Source organism: Barbatula barbatula (genome assembly GCF_947034865.1).
Source record: "Barbatula barbatula genome assembly, chromosome: 15".
Taxonomy (NCBI): domain Eukaryota; kingdom Metazoa; phylum Chordata; class Actinopteri; order Cypriniformes; family Nemacheilidae; genus Barbatula; species Barbatula barbatula.
The window spans coordinates 12,383,584-12,397,461 of record NC_136778.1 but is presented as its reverse complement, the minus strand read 5'-3'; positions in this window follow the sequence as shown (position 1 = coordinate 12,397,461).

Genomic DNA, 13,878 nt, shown 5'->3' with positions numbered 1-13,878 from the left:
AAGTTTCTCACCTACTATTGGGATAGTTTGTTTGAACAACATTATAACCAATGGCATTTTTAACCACTAAACCAATGCCGTGAGGGCAGCATTGTGTGTTTGTCTGACCAATGGCAGATGGAGACATTGAGAATATTGGTAAAATCCTATGACATAATTTGCGTAAACAACGCAAGGTGGGATGTCATAATGCTCTATAGATTATGCTTGCCCCATAGACTTAAATCATTTTACCATTCAAGCTAGTATTTAAGCCTGAATATTCTTTTAAGGAGGGGTTAATTAGAGTCCTGTTCACTCGGCAAAGCATGATGGTCTCTTTGTCAGATCATTAAGGACTTTGGAAGAGCCTCTTATAATGGCTCTTAAGAACAAATCTGAGTATGAGTTTCAGTCTTTCGAAATTTTTCTCGAGAGGGATTATGTTTAGTGCTTGTAAAGAGCTTTACAGTAATGTATCCTATTTCCCGTCCAGTCTGTAGGTTGTTTAATGCTAGAGACATGTTTTGTTATATGTACCAGAGCGATTCGCTGACTCCGAAAACCAGCTCTCAGCCGCAGATGGGATGGAGCTTGCGGTACACACTCTTTGTATTACATAACACACACACACACTCCCTTCTTCACTGACATAACACACACTCTCCCTCACTGAGTCACACATTATGCGACGTCACAGTTTGTTCTGGGGCTGTGCTGTGAGATTGGCTCTTAAATCAGAGCTCCATCCTTTGGGAACAATTGTACTCTGCCAGATCCATATCGAACAGACGGCTCTTGTTTTGCTGCTAGATGAGAAATATTATCATATTCGATTGAGTGAGGTGGGTGGGTTCTGCTCTGTCGTCCATTGGTCACGTGTTTTGTTATGCACATACTGCTGCATGACAGCTCAGCTGAGACACTGCGGTTGCATAGCATTTCGTTCTGGCATTTAGAGCTGACCTGCAGCCTTCGAGTCTACAGCACACACACACATACACACAAATGCTCGGGATATTTTGCTTTAGAAGGTGTAATTCTTAGATATGTATAAATGCTTAAAAATATATTTTATAAATATATCTTGGTCATCTGTTAATCTGTTATTTGTTTTTTGGCATCTTAGCGTTCTATTCTTTTCTTTAATGTTCTGTTCTGAAACATATAATAGAGTTTTTAACATCTTAGCATTCTATTCTATTCTATAATGTTCTGTTCTGAAACATATAATAGAGTTTTTAACATCTTAGCGTTCTATTCTTTTCTATAATGTTCTGTTCTGAAACATATAATAGAGTTTTTAACATCTTAGCGTTCTATTCTATTCCTTCCATTCCATTCTATTCTGAAACATTTAATAGGCTATATGCTTTTTAGCATCTTCCTATTCTATTCTGTTCACGGGAATATATTTGTTTAAGGAACTGTCATATAAAAGTTGCTTATGTGATATTGTTTTCGATTAATGGGGACATTGATGCTTTGGCTTTCTCTGCTGTGCTGAAATATGCTCTCTGTGTGATGTTTGCTGTGATTCATCACAACTTTTGCTCCACATAATAATCTTCGTAAAAAGGACCATATCTAACCCCTCCTCTATGTTTCTCTCACTTTCCCATCCCCCAGCTCCAGCTTTGTCTGATCTGAAGTCTGTGAAAAGAAGAGGCTGGATATTAAAACCTATTTCTCATTAACTATCTTTAAACACTCTGCAACAGCATTTATGTTTCCCCTACTGCTGTACCAACCCCAGTCACCTTCATTTTACGCTCCTGCAGTTTCGTCAGGAGTTATTTTCCTTCCCGCACTGCGCTGTCATTGATTTTTGTTCTAGGAGACAAAATTGGACCTTGCGGCCGCGGCCTCCATGACATTTTTATTCTCGCCATCTCCTGCAGATGAGCTACGATTAGACAAGTGCGGAAAAGCAGTCTCGTCTTCTACTCCTTTTCCACCCGCTGGACTTTCATTCACAGATTTTCATTTGCATATCAATGCCGTGGCTACTGTATTAATGGAACATTGCTTCCATTGTTGCCATGTGAACAAGAGAAGCGATGATGTCATACCACTCCTCTCACCTCTCCACACAGGAAAATTTGTTCAGAGGACGCGGCAGGGCTGTTTAAAGTGGGTAATTATGAGTGAAGGCATGGTTTCCATCCCCTGCACACACCGAATGCCCATGCAGTCGCCTTGCCAACCCTAGAACACAATGGCAGAGAATGCCATGTTAAAACCAATTGATTTGAACATTTAAAGGTCTTAAAATGGCAAACTAGATAACGTCTTCTTTGTTTGGTTGAATGCTCCGCTTTGGATGGATATATTTCTGTATTGCATGAATCTTACACTGTTGTTTGGAGTTAGTTAAGGTCTGAAAATGAACTAGAGCCAGAGAGAACTGAGAATCTAAAAATATGCAAGACACATGATTTTCACGGGGTTAAGTGTTATTTAGTGTTCTATTAGTGTTGCACATTTGAGGAACAAGGTCTGATCAGTTCATTATCACTCCACACACATATATGTCCCATGTCAGCAATTCTAGAGATGATTGAGAAAATGCTGATTAATACAATATTTAAAGGGAAACGGAAAAGCACACGCGTCAGGTGAATTGAAAGCCTCATCTGCAGAAATGAAAAAATATCCCTGAATGGATATTTTTATGCTGGTTAGTAAACATATAGAGAGCAGGCAACATTTTTCTTGGAGAGTGTGGGCAAGATAAAAAAGTTTGTCTTTAATGGGATAGGTCACCCAAAAATAAAAATTCTGTCATCATTTACCACACCTCATGTTATTTCAAAACGTTACGGCGTACTTTTTTTTCTGCAGAACCCAAAAGAAGATATTTTGAAGAATGATGGCAACTGAAAAGCAGTGGTACCGATTGACTAGCATTGTTTTTTTGTCCTTCATAGAAGTGAATGGGTACCGCCGTTGTTCAATGACCTACATCCTTAAAATATCTTCTTTTGTGTTCTGCAGAAGAAAGAAAATCATACAGGTCTGAAACGACAGTAGCGTGAGTAAATGATGACAGCATTTTTGGGTGAACTATCGCTTAATGTTCACTAACATGTTTTCTTCAGTTTGTTTGCAAGTTTCCAAACCCCCACCGTCCACCCTCCTCGATTTCGCTCCCTTCATGTTTTCTATCCACATCACTTTGGCTAACAACTTTCGAGGGCCTTTATTACCCAGAATCCATCACTGTCTAAAGCACCCTCCTCTTCTTTCGGCTTTTGAAATAGAAGAATTGATCGGCTGTTCTATGTTGTGAATGATGTATTCTGGCCCTATAAGAATAAAGTAATAATACGTTTTTTTTGTATTTACTGCTCTGAGTGTGGCATTTTATAGACCCTTAACTATAGTTTAACATCTACATTTCACTTTACATTCCAGCCAATGACACCAATAATTCATTTTAATGCTGCGTCTTGATAGGAGTTGATCATGATTTATCGCAAAGAAAATGAATAAAGCCGTGTCCACTCAAACAATGCCAAAATATAGAGTGCATTAACATTGACTAAATATTATTGTTCCGTTTGTCACTGTCATCTGCCGGAATCTGAGACTTCTGTCTCTCCGTCTGTATTCGTTGTAATCACTATAACACAGGAACATAGTGCCCTGGCATTTACAACCACCATCACCACATCAACAAGCTTTGTCGCGTTGGCACTGTTTCAATCTTGCTCTTGTTCTGTTTTTATCAAACCTCTCTTATCTGACACCTGTGCCTGCCACAAAGCCATGGGAAGTGCAGAGGATTTCAAAAGATTTCTCAAGTTCTATCTTATATGAACTGTTATAATTCTCTTGGATGTAAAGTTTCGAAGGTCAGCTGTAGGGTGCCGAAATTCAAACCTGTGTACTTGGATGAAAGGCCATGGAGATGAAGGGAAGTGGGGTGGTCCACCGCTGCTTCAACTGCAAAGATGCAGAGGAGAGAAGATTGTGGAGGTTGGCAGTTTCCCCTTCACCTTGCTATTTTGTATGTCCCACCAGCTTGCAAATTGTACATTCTCATAGCGTCTGCGCGTGAATGTCTCCTCACATTTCTCACTGCCGATCTGTTCTAATACTAGGTGTGCTGTTTAGGCAGCTGTTTTCATACTTCTAAACATGGTTGACGCACTGATCCAACGAAACTAACCATTGTTGTTTATTGGGACAGTGTAAATTAGCATTAAAACATCATTTAAATGTTGTCTACTGTAGGCAGCTTTAAATTGGTTCAGTTTGACCTCTCATAGCACTATTTGGTAAATGGGTTGAGCCACTACAGGACACAGAGGAAATAGTTTCTATCTGTGATCAGAATATGCATTACTGTTACGTACTTCATGTTGCCCGCCTTGAGTTTAATTATTTAAACCACTAGGGTAAGACAACTTGTTTTTTACATTAAGAGCATGTCAACGTCAAACACGTCGAGTTTGCCTGTTCTACGTGTCTCTGTGACTCCTCCTGTCATGTTTCTCTCTCCTTGTGAATGTTCAGGCGGATGTGTGTGTGTTTTCAGCACAAGGAGGAGGGGCAGCCGCAGTTACCACTGCAGTGCTGCAGCTTCCCATGATGCATCTGGGCATCCCACACTCCCATTTTGACGGTTATGACTTCACCTGTCCTCTGTCCTGTTTACCTTTCTTTGAACAACTGTCCTGTTTCACACCATTATTGAATACAGCATATTTTCTTTAAAACGTGTTAAATAAATACAGCAAGAATATTTATTTAGCTGTGTGTACAAATGTTTTAGTCAGTGATCAAACATTTAGAATTTGGACCAATAGTGTGGCTTAATTCTCACAAAATGCTGTTATTATTATTAAAAACATTTCAATAGTTATGCTATTAGTGTGCTATCTGGTAAGTGCAATTCAGCTATACGTTTGTTTACATTTTAACATTTTAATGTATTTGAAATGTATGAGCTAACATATTGCTTTTAGCGATCTGAATAGCTCAGGGTCAAAACAACCTTGGTCTAATATTCAAGCGACACACTGGATGCAAGTCATCAATAAAGAGGAACAGAGAGAGTGAAAGTGGAGACACCGGGTCATTTTTCCTCTGCTCAACCTTTTCCTCACTCTATTTTATCTCGGATGCACGCCTGTGTCGAAGGCTATTCACTGCTATTCATGCTTCTCTGATTACATTAAAGTTTAATGGCTATGTGACAAGCAAGAGAAGTACTGCACCCATTATCCTGTTACACTTCATCCAGCCCCTCCCTCATATTTTGATAAGGATAAAGTTTGTAATGTTTTATGAACGAGTAAAGAAAAATAACAGTTTTTTTATTTAATTTAAAACTGTTAATATACAATAAGATATTTATTTAAATTAATGATCAAATAAATTGTTATATTATAACCAAACACAGACTGGAAGTGCACTTGGGGCCTGTCCTGTACTCTGTTGCTCTAAGATAATGCTGTAGCAAATCCTAGATTTCATCGTTTTGCTCCTATAATGTGTGGTGCGCCGTTGTGTGACAAAGACAACACACCACACACAAACAGATTTTCAAACAGAGTCCTGACCGTTAACTCAAGAAATCTCCCAAAACTTTCTCGAGACTTCAGAATAAGTTTTTTATTAAATCACTGGATGTTTATTATATATGTATTCAATATAAACACATTTGTACGTTTAACCTCTTATGTGATTTTAAAATATCATTAAGCATTGAGAAATTTCTCAAGCAGCATCATCTGAAGCATTTAAGATGGCACAGCACTAGATATAATTTTATTGCAACTTTCAAATGTTGTTGTATTTATGTCTTCAGTAATTTAAAAATGAATCTTAAACTGTTTTGTACAAAATAGCTGTTGACACCCGAAAGAGTCCACTAGCTCCACTAGAGCTATTTATTTCTGATCTAGTTTAAAGCGTTAGCACACTCGGACTACCGTTTCCGTTTAAAAAAAAAGTTTTGCAACATTTTATCGGGGCTGAATGCAGCCCTGGATTTCTAATTGTAAATATTCAACATGTCAAACACAATAATCTGGAGAGCTGTTTAAAATAATCTCGGCTTTATCTAGGATTGTCGGGACGCGAAATATCGCCCAGATTATCTTTTGGTGAGGCCCTGGCAAGTCAATTTCCAATGTTTTATCATATAGCTTAATCGGACATGCGCACCTGGACTGCAATAAACTTCCAGTCTGTGTTTGTTTATCGATCTGGCTAGTGTCTACCAATATATCTATTTATATCTTATTGAATTTATGTTAAATGTTTTATTGTATAATGATGGTGTTAAATAAATTGTTTGTTGAATTTTTTTTATGTTAATTTAATTTAATTAACAATTTGTTGAATGGGTCCTGTTTGGTTGCATTTAAAGAAAACGTTGATTGACATCTAGCAGTTGAGCTTTGGAATCGCTGATTAAATGAAAAATATTGGAGAGACAAGTTTAGCCAAGTAAAGGTTCTTCTCAGAAATAATCTAAAGGCAATCTATTATTTGTTAATGTGTATCAGAAGTTATGGGCAGTCAACCAACACAGTTACGTTTGTTAATGATGTTGCTTTGAAACTGTCTATAACAGTGGCAAAATGCAGCAGCACGAAATAGCCAATACATTACATTATCTTCCCTGACCTTGCTTACATGAAACGTAGCTTTAACCACAAAGGTTAGGGTCCGTTCTATGCCAGTACAGCCAATCCGAGTTGTTAATGAAAATGAAGGACTGAATTTATATTAGGAGAACTGCTGTCAGACTGCGGCAGGGCTCTGAGAGTCATTGCAGCACAGAGCGGTCTTCACTGCTGTACTGCAAGCCTCATTAATTCATGAAGAACAGCTTCACCAGCAAAATGGAGGCATGTGGATCAAGCAACGCACCCAGAGGGGGAGGGGTATACGCTTCCTCACTTCAATTGAGGGGTCTGAATTATTTCCCCACATACCTCATCATAAATTACTCATAACATTAAGGATTTGTGGTCAGGGGAGATCCCTAACTTTGGTAAACTGTAATGTTATTTAATTTGCTGAGACTACTATTGGTAGAGCATTGTTGGTAAATGACTAACAAAGATGTTTATGTAAAATATATATAGGAATATATCATAGGGATAATTCCTTTTTAAAATAATCTATAGGCTTTAGTTATGTCACAGGCTGAGCTCTTTGCTCAGGCAGGGTGGTGTTAGGGGAGGGGGATTGTGATAATAAAGCAAATTATTGGACAAAAAACTCAGTAGTGCAGGATGAGTCATCAATATGTACGCTTCATTCAAGAGACATTGTAAATTCAATCTGCTAAGAGATAATTGTATCAAAGTTTATCACCACACTTATCAAAGTTAACATTCATTTTAGTTTGTAGCTTTCTAAATGTTTTTGTTTGTGTTCTCTTGGCTCAAGTGTCTACGAGCTGGAACGGAACACAGGGAGTGCCAGTTCTTTTCCTACTTTAGGGCCCGTTGCAAGGCGACCTGCAGCCCATGGCTATGCCTGCATTGAGTGAGCTGTCAGTCCTCTTTTCAAAAGCTTCCCTGTTACCGCAGCAACAAGCTCAGTGTCTCCGTCACCGCCATTCAGGGTTTCGCAGCCTCTGAAAACTCAGGAAGCAGTCCCACTCTAGCATCATCTCTCATCTTCCAGCTTTCAACACCAGACAGATTGTGTTGTGGTGCAAGGACTTCACGTATCGTGTGGGTTGTTTTGGGTTGTTCTTCCTGCAGTTAAAGATGGTTCATTTTCTCACAACGTAAGTCTTTCGGGCTAGCTGTCATTTAAAATTAACTTGAAATGTAGTCTGCAACCTGTTTACTTCCGTAATGTGATGTATTTCTGAGCGTAATAGAACAACCTGTGGGGTGGTGCTTAATTTTATTTCTTGGGAGTTGATTATATTTTGACGCTCAGTGCCAGCCTCTCATGGTGGAAATCTCACACCTGAGCTCCCCCTGCTGGATTAGCTATTGCAGGAATTCAATCCACTGTATATTAAAGGGGACCCTTCCAAGTTTTCCCAGCTTTCCAAGTCTTCTTAGTCTCCCAAGTCTTCCAGGCCTTCCCAAGAGCCCTTCCAGTCTTCCGGGCCTTTTCAAGAGCCCTAACAGTCTTCAGAGCCCTCCAAAGATCCCTCCCAGTCTTCAGAGCCTTCCCAACAGTCTCCAAGTCTTCTGAGCCTTCCCAAGAGCCCTCCAAGTCTTCCGAGCCTTCCCAAGAGCCCTCCATGTCTTCTGAGGCTTCCCTGGAGTCTTCCGTGACTTCCCAAGAGCCCCCAATGTCTTCTGGGCCTTCCCAGGAGCTCTCCGAGTCTTCAGAGCATCCCAGGAGCCCTCCAAATTGACTGAGTCTTCCCAGGAGCCCTCTAGGCCTTCCCAGCCCTCTGAGCCCTCTCATCCGTCAAAGTCTGGGAAATTATAATAAACCCTGAAGACCAGTCACAAGATGCACCCCCTCGTAGCAATTGTTCTGGCTGTTTCCAACAACTTCCTTCACACCCACTTCCACCGCCACGACTACCAGCATCATCCCTATGACAGACCCCACCCCCAGCTGCACCTCCATGGCTCCCATAGTTCCACCCCCTCCAGACTTGAACCCACAAGGCCCCCTGAACTGCCAGAATCTCCATGGCCGCCGAACTCCCAGATTCCCTGTAATGGGAGCACCGTCCTGGTGGCTTCCTGTCTCGTCCTGTCCTGTCCCTGAATTGGCCTCCAGGACACTCACCCCTCTCCCTGGTTGTTCTTCCTAGGCGCGAGGACGCCCCTTCCAGGAGGGGGAAGGTACTGTCACAGTCTTGTCTGTCTTCATGCCTGTTTTCTTCCTTGGGCTACACCTCCCACGATTCTCCATGCTCCATCACCTCTCCCACATCTTTAATCACCCTCACCTGCCAGCGATCACTCCATCACCAGTACTCTTATTTATACTCACCCTGTTTTCATGTTCTTTGTAGAGTCTAAGATGTAATTTATTATATTTTAGTGAACGTTGGACCCTCGTTGGACCTGTTATTGGTCATTATTAAAGTGTTTTTGTCTATTACTCATCACAGTCTGTGTTTCCTGGGACATTCCATTACATTAATGAAGGGTCATGAGATTGTGTTGTTAGAACCGGATTTATTTGGTAAACACAATATGACAGAAAGCCAGGAGACAGATTAAATATTACACTGCCTGTCCTTGCTGAACAGCTTATAGTCCTCGAGTTGCCCTCCGCCCACTGCCCATCTACCAATCACCCCAAAGCAATTTTATCCTGAGGTGTTTTTTCTAACTGTAACCATTCTAACTTTAAGTTCCATAAAAGGGAAGGAAGGAGACGGGAATCGGCGAACATAAAATAACTTTTAATTAATAAAAATCAAACGTAAATAAACAAAGCCGGCAGCCCCCTCACAGGCCACTGCCGGCGACACACACAAACCATAACAAATGGCCGGGCCCGGTCCTCTCTCACTGACGGTCCGGTCGCTCGTCTTCTTATGCTCCCCAATCTCCTCCGTGATATGAGACCGGTGCGCGTACAGATGACGCTCGTTAACACTCACGCACCGGCCTCGCATTCCGGCTCTCGTCCCGCCTACCTCGCCACACTAACAAATCTCTTGGGATTTTACTGTCATAATTAAAAGGTACAGACAGTATTCAGAAAATAGAAATAATAATGGTCTTTAAATACTGTAGGTCTGCAATAAAAATAACTCTGCGCTGATGTCACATATGTATAATAGTTAGTATTTCTACCAGTCATATGTCACAGTCATCAAGACTCCTGCAAGTTATTTCCAGTATCACAATTGATTTTTAGTCTTTTTCGGAGACATTGATTTATTGACTGTTTAATGGAGCGAGGGTGATTTTCCGGGTAGCAAAGAAATCATTAGTTAAGCAAAATGATCAGATGTATTATGTCCTTGTCCAAGATCTAATTGTCCTTATTTAACAACATTACTAACGAAATGAGAGGAATGATTGAGTTTTTGACATTGCTTGTTGCAAACCGTTATGTTCAGTAGTAGTTTTATTCAAAGAAAAGATGATGAGGCAGTTGTAGATATTAAGATCCTGCAGGTCAGGAATTGTATCTGTTTCTTTATTAATACACGTTAAAAGCATCCCGGGGGCATTATAGGGATCTGTTATATTTAATCTATTAAGTTTTGCTATGTGCAGGTCTAAGTCTTTTTAATTAAAGAGTGCAGTGAACTCTGTTGCCTTGAAACTCATGCTAGCGCAATTCATTTCATAGTCGCTCCCGACTGTCCTTGCCTGCCAGGATGGCAGTGTGAACAGAAAAGGTCAAGTGACTGCGAGAGCTCTATAGCCGAGCTTTATGTCACATATGTATAAGAACTTTGGACTATTCCAATGTAATATACAGAGATATCAATAAGCGTGGCATACTACACAGAGTGTAAACATTGTATACGGCAACATTAGCTCAACTAATGGTGTTAGTTTGTGTGGTCATCTTTTTGGCCGACCAATGGCAGACAGAGGAATTGTTTGTAGAATCTGTGTCATTTCTTATAAAATTTTATTTGATAAACAGTATACCAGTAGAAAAATCCATCTCATGTAGCAGTAATAAAATTTAGTGTCTGGGAATAAATAGATTATTGGCTTAGTTCCATTCATTTGTTTATCTATTGACACATGAACTCACTGCCACTACCGTTTTCACTTCCTTGTCTGCTCCCGAGAGAAACTTCCTGTCTGCAAGGCAATGTTAACATCCGATCATCATTAAACCTGAATGATGGACCAATCGTTTTTATTTACTCTCCGCTCTGCCTCTGATTCCAGATCAACTTGTTGGGATTTCTTTTGCGATCGACTGACTATGTTATCCTTTGTCTGTGTGATAAAATGTTTTATTGAAGATTAGATACATTTAAGGTGTAGGACATTTAGCGGCGAAGTTGCAAAATTGCAACCAACGGCTCACTCCACCGCTCGCCCTCAATTTTGAAGCACTACGTTGCCTGATACAGGACTAAGATGTCGTCGCAAAATGTCAAATACAGGTAAAAAAACGAATGAATCGGAAAATTCCTATTCCTATATTAACACAGTATATTGTGACCTACTTTTATGGATTTGTTTAGAGTGCAGGGTAAGAAAGAATGCAATCACACACAGCCTCTCTCACTTTTACTCTTTTCACACAGACATAGACATTAAAACCTCTCAGACATCATGGCTTATCCATCCAACACACTTGCTGTTTGTCACTCTGATACCTGACACAGCATCACGGAGGTGAGAGTAAAGCAGATTGAGTCGACTGCACTGCACACATTGGTCTGTTCCCTCTCTTCTTGCCATATCCTCTGACATAAAGCCTCACTCGCTCCATCAGTGACCACATACAATCATACAACAGAACATATATATGCAATTTTCATGTATTAAAGATGCATGCAGAATTACATAATTGTCACTATAACCATTTTGTAGGCCGGCAATTTGGATGATTTAGTTTTTAAGGCATATTGTGTTTTGGCACGATGAGTTTGCATCACAGTGTACAGCAGCCTTCATTGTAATCCATAAGCTGCTTTTGGAACAGCATGGTGGGGGTAGTACGGACACAAATGTGCCTCGCCATTGGGCGGGTGTCTGAAGAAAGTGACTGTGCACTTTGTTCAGTTTCTATGACTTGAATCATGTTCTTGTAAAAAACATAACATTATTTATGAATAAGTATAATATAATTATACATTGTAGGCATTTTATTTAACAAGAATAATTCCGAAATGTGAACTTTCTGCTTTTAAAGCAAAGATTAATATATTAACATCACACCGTACAGTATGCTAATTCTCTCCTCTGAGTTTTTTTACCTAATTAAAAAAAATTATATATATATGTTTATTTTTCTAGCTAGAATAGATTCGACACCTGTCCTTCCTCCAGATTCAGAAAGCTTCTTGGAAACGGCTTAGTGACAGGACATGGAGAGTCATCTGTGATTCACATTAAAAGACATGCCAGAAATAGCACATTTTAGTTTGAAGCCTGCTGAGAGAATAGAGAAAACAAGGTCATTTAATTGTACAGTGGGATACGACGCATCTTTTCAAGACATCTGTTCGTTTTTTTACACATAAAAAATGGATCTTGTATCAAATAGAACGTGATGTGTGCTGAAAGCAGATGGAAATGGGTTGTATATGATGGACAGATGGTTGATGGACTGTATGTATAAAAATCACATTAATGCTGCTTTAATACTGTGTGTGAGTCAGAGTCTACAGTTGCGTGCACAGATGGGCTGGCAGTGGGTGGGTTATCTGTTTGGCATGACATTTGTCTTAAATCAATCACACCAGGAGGCACCAGACAGCAACGCTTCTTCAAGAATCATGATTATTTTAAGATTATAAGCAACTTTAGGTTTACTATGGAAATGATTAGCGATTTGTGATATATTCTGTCACTATAATGTTTTCCCTTAGACTGCAAAATCACTTTTCTTGTCAATGTTTTTATCTTGTTTTCAAAAACATAGAATTTGATTTTTATATTATATAACAAATAAATGTTATTTTTTTATAGTTGAAGGCATAAAACAATTACTTTAGTTAATTTAGTTTTTGCTTTGTTGTTTAAATTCAATGGACCACAAAACAGTGGACCACAATACAATACAATACATATTAATTTATAAAATAAATTATTAATTAGTAAAAAAGTATATTCACTTTCTCTGAATTTACAATTTCTCCATGTGTCTGTAAAAGTATTATTTTAATTTCATTCTATAAACTAGTGACAACATTTCTCCCAAATTCCAATAAAAAATATTGTTACAAATTTCATTTACCTTAACACATACCTATACATAGTACATTTTAAAATCAGAAAAACAGATTTCGAAATGGGCCCTAATTTGTTTTGTGGCTGTATATAAATAAAAAAAATTAAGAGACCATTTCAGAGACATGAAAATGAAAACTGGAGAAACAGATCAAAATAACAGATACGATGCTCTTTATTTTAGACCTCAAATACTGCAAGGAAAACAAGATCATATTTACAAGCAAAACCACAGTAATATTTGTTTTTAGGAAAAGTTCAAAAAATACTTTTTTATATGATATCCTGGATTTTAATCAAAGTTTTCATGTGTTTTGTCATACTAGTCAGTCTTTCACACTGCTGTTGGATTACTTTATCACTCCTGGTGTTAAATTTAGGACTGGAATGGCCACAATACATCTAGAAATGGTGATTTGAAATGAAAACTAGGAATGGTCTGCGTCTGTATATTTATATCAGGCAACTGATTTGATCCAGTCTCTCACATGATTTAAAAGCAAAAGCAAACGCATATGCATTGTTTATGGAATAAATATAAATAAAATATTAAACTGTGCACTTTGCTTTGAATGCTCTGGTTGTCACAATTGGCACTCATCACATCCTTATCACACTAAAAGAGCCTTTTATCTCCCTCACGAAGAGAGCACTTAGCCCATAAGCCAAGCAACAATGTACACAGCCATACCCAGTATTTCTCATAACTGAACTAGTTGTTGCTGATAGTCAATCTCTTCTTAGACCTTCACCAGTGTGAGGAGAATATTTAGCACTTGTGGACGATGGACATGGTGTGTATAGAGGTTACAGAGGAGAAGGGGCCTCATGAGCTTCTATGTTGAGGTTGTGCGGGCCAGTCCCGCTGGGCTCCCTCTGTTGGCCCCTCTGTCCCCATCTGTTCTGTGTTTATCAGTATCAGGGGTCAGTGCATAGAATCACAGTTCTCCTCCAAACACCTTTCCACACACACACAAACACACAGGCAGGCAAAGATGTTACCATGCGCAAACATCGCCGGCTGAGCCTCATGCTCTGTCTTATCAGAAATATATACCTGCTAAGA